The following is a 4378-nucleotide window of genomic DNA, read 5'->3' as shown; positions in this document are numbered from 1 at the left end:
ATTCATGCGTGAGGGGGGTACCACTTCTGCCGAAGTTGTTGTCGAACTACTGGGTTGATCTTTCCCTTTGTCGTTCGACACCGGCGGATTCCCATAATCTTTATTCCTAGTCGAGATCAAAGCATCATTTTGCTTAGAAACCGACAACATAAGCACTTGAGACGGGGAAGCATTTCCACTATCAACCATATTTTGACCTGGGGTAGGAAATGGATCAGTCAACACAGCTGAAGTTTGGGAACTTTTAAAGAACCTCTTTAACTCAGCTTTGAACGGACAGTCCTTTGTTGAATGATTTTCATCGCATATATGACATGGATAAAATTGTTTCCTTTGCCCAGGAGGGTTTGAAGAAGTTTTCTGAGGGGATGACCCACCTTGTTTCTTCTTCTTCCCTTTGTTTTGTTTCTTCTTGCTTCCTGGTTGATTGGAGTTTTTGTCTTTATCCGTAGATACAGCATTTACCTCCAAAGCAAGAATCTCTTGATTTGCTTTTTGATTCGAAGTCTTACGGGCTTTCTTATTTGAATCCCTTGTCGACTTAGCGTTTGCAGTTCCAGTCACGCCATAACCGGCATGAGAGTCACTATTCGATCCGGGAGGAGGAGGGATTGAAAATTCCGGTCTGGGGGCATCAGGTATCTTATCATAGAGCGTGCCCGACTGAGTATACACTAAGTCCAAATATTGAGCACGAGCAATAACTTGCTCCTCTGTTACGATGCCTCCCTTGGCCACATCCTCTGTTATGGCAGGTAGAAGCAACTTTATAAACCACTCAGCTAATAGCTGATCTAGAACATAGGTTTTTACCATTCTGCGACGACGACGCCACTCATGTATATGATCTGATATATGTGTGGCTGTTGTCTGCTTGAAATTGGTCAAGATCTCCGTTCCAGTTTCGTACCTTATAGGTAACTGAAAGTGTGTTAAGAAAGTCGTGGCTAGGGAACTAAAATTGTCGAACGAGGCTCTAGGTAATTCAATATACCATTTAGCCGCCAGACCAGTCAATGTCCTCTGGAAAAGGCGAAGCCTTATCGAATCATCATTCAAGGTATTCGACGAACACCACAGATGGAATGTCATCACATGATTCGACGGGTCTTCGCCCGGATTTCCATTGAATTTAGGAATGTCCGAAGGAAGTTTGTGAGGAATCGCTGGCCACCAATGGGCATAGGCGATTGGATCGTTCGTCAATCGATGTAAATCTGGTAATTCTAAGGTTGCCACGAATGGCAACTGCTGATTCAGGTTTGGCGAGGCGTACCCAGGATATGACGGAATCGCCTGAGCAGTAGGCCTTTGCACACCAGCATAATGCAACTGATGTTGATATGACTGATATGGTTGGTGGGCTTGGCCACTGTAAAGTGGTTGGTTTAACCCGTTCTGAATATAGGGTTGCCCACTATTTGCAAAGATCTGTTGCTCAGACCCCTGGTACACCTGTTGAAACTGAGGTTGTTGGTATTGCACCATCCATGGTTGTGAAGCCATGTTTTGTTGTGCGACACTAATCGACGGACCAAGATGCGGGGTTATAGTTCCCGTTTGTATCTGTGTCGTCCCGGCAGTTGGCGATTGTGGTTGTGTTGCAGGGTTAATTGGCTGTTGCATTACAACTTGGGGTTGACATACAACAGGCATCGATTGAACTTGCGACACGGTTACTATTGCTGGCGTCGTCGGGATACTAGACATAGGTACACATTGTTGCATGGAATATACAACTCTTGGTTGTTGGGGTAACATAGGTACCCAACTACTCGTCGTTACTTCAGTCAAACCTGAATTTGGTTGAAAACTGCCGTATGGGTATCCCCCCGGAAGAGGAAGTGAAAGGGCATATTGCCCCCCATACGGTAACAATCCGGAGCTCAAGGGTATAGATTGCCTTTGAGGACTGGATGGTCTAAACTGATTCCCAAAGGGATCAATTTGTCTAGTTTCAACATAAGAATTACCGGGTATTATACCGGAAGAACAAACTGGAACAGACCAAGTTGTCATAATAGTCCCTCGGTGGACTCCTTCTAGTTGATGAGAACTAGTTGGGACAGATGGTATACCGGCAAACATCGTTGGAGTGACAGCAGGAGCTTCTGCTATCGCTGTGTCATTTGGCACAGTCCTAGATGTCGACGGTTGTTCAGACATTTTCAGTCTATCCAATAAACTTCCTAACGATTCTTCAGGAACTTCCGGTGGCGATAGACAAACTTCTGATGCAGAAGGAAAAAGAGTGGTACCTACTCCAAAATGAATTGGAGTATTTGCTTGCTGGTCCTCTACGATTTCCTCTATTGCAATCAGACCAGGAGGAAGAGGAAGACCGTCAAGTCCGTAAAAGATTTCTGGTGCTGAAAAAGGGGGTGTTTCGACAGCGACAGTTGTTTGAACAACAAGACTCTGTGGACCGGTTTCAGATGGAACTGGTTCAGTTATGCAAGTACTTGTCTTCAGACTAGGATCAGTACAACTGTCCTTCTGTTGCTGTTGAACTTCTTCAGTAGAGGCAGGTATTCCAGAAATATCGGGAGTGACCAGAATCTCAGATGTTGGAACTTCCGTTCTAACTTTAAAAGGAGATTTTGACCTGGTCCAGCGAGTTGGCTTTGCCCGTACTACTTTCGGTTCCAGAGACAAAGACGGTTGATTCGCGAGTCTCCCCGAATGACGGAGTTTTAATTGACTTTCCTCCACGGTTGCGGATTACTTGATAAACTAAAATACAAAAAGGGGAATTATGTTTCCGTATTGAATGAATTTTATTAGACGCTTTTAGACACAACTTTGCTTTTTCATGTTTTAAGAGTCGAGAAAAAGCTAAAGATGACTCTAGTCGCCTTCGATGTATTAACGAGCCCGAAGTGACAAATGCTCGGTTGGACCTTTTCAGTTATAGAGTTTGAAAAGGGCCAAAAGAAACTGCTATGGAGATCTAGGCAGAGGGTGTGCCAAACATTTCGCGAAACCACAGAATACGTTTTACGGTACGGGTGGTCGATCTTCGTGAATGCTGTGTTCACTGCATCGCGATCAGTAGGGCGGTCGACACGGCTTCCTAAGGATAAAGGATAATTGCCTATAGGGGTCTCCCAATATACGCGACGGTACGCGGGAGCTCAAGTCCGTATTAGTGCTATCGTCCCTCAGGAGGAATCACCCACCTTCGTAGAGATCGACAGTCACTACGTTTAACGACGCCGGAACACATCTCTACCTAGACCTCTATTGTGAGCGTTATGTTACAATGCGTTTTTAGATTCATTCAATATATTTTAAGTTGATCTTTTTTATCAGTTTGTCTTTCAGGATCACCACGAGATGTATTGGTACAAATTCCTAAATGCAGCTAAAATGATAAGCAAGCTTTCACAATCTTTTTAGCTTTGAAAATCCTAACTACTGAGGGGAGAGAAAAACACAATCTTTCCACACAGAGCACAAAGCACAAACTAATGCAATTTCTCCTAGATCAGACACGCAAACTCATCAAAATGCAAATGCAAGATGCATGTATTTCTTTTCTTTTCCCTTAATGTTGATGTAGACAAAAGGAAATTGTTGTATAATTTTCGAATTCAATTTGAAGCGTAAACAAACAAGTTTCGTCTAAAATGAAAAGACACCTTACAGGTACTTGTTTTAACACTAAAAATATATGAATTCAAACCATAATATGAAAAACAAACAAACTCAAACAGCCATGAACAGTAATAAAACTAGCTCTTAAGATCACACAGACACTTTTACAGTTCAGGATCTAAGAGGTCACAGCTATACCGGTTCGCTTTTCACAATGGGAAACTGTAACTGAAACAAGAAATACTGAAAGAACATTCACAGTTTCGTCACACAACTGAGGCGGAATAATGTCAAGGAAAGTGATTTACAGCAAATACAATGACCAGCAAGCAATCAGCAAGAATCAGTGAAAACAAGGCTAAGAAACAGCAGGGAACCTCTGCAAGACAATGGCTAACTGGACCAGCGCAGGCTCTGGTCTGTCAGTTTGACTCTCAGCGCAGTTCCCGAAGGGAGTACCTGCGTTGTAATGCAGACTGCCTGTGGACAGCCTTCACTGGGACACGAGAGTTGCATCTACAAAGTTTTTTGGGTCATAAAAAGCTAAAAAATGCATTGTTTTTGCTGAAATAAAAAGCTATAGGTCAAGTACAGGCTAAGGGATGATCAAGAGGATGAAGATCTATCACAAAGAGTAAAGAGTCTTTTGTAGATTAGCTCTTCAAATCTTGAATTTGCTCAGCAAAAGAGCAAGAGTAACAGACCCTCTACTTCGCTTTTGATATAGTCAAAAGCTTTTCGATTTGGTACTCTTTTCTTCAAGAAATGAATAGCAAAGAAA

Source organism: Pinus tabuliformis, chromosome 2_2 (assembly GCF_031772625.1).
Source record: "Pinus tabuliformis cultivar Carrire ecotype Pingquan chromosome 2_2, CPIR1, whole genome shotgun sequence".
Lineage (NCBI taxonomy): Eukaryota > Viridiplantae > Streptophyta > Pinopsida > Pinales > Pinaceae > Pinus > Pinus tabuliformis.
The sequence above is the reverse complement of the archived record's forward strand: the minus strand, read 5'-3'. Positions refer to the sequence as shown.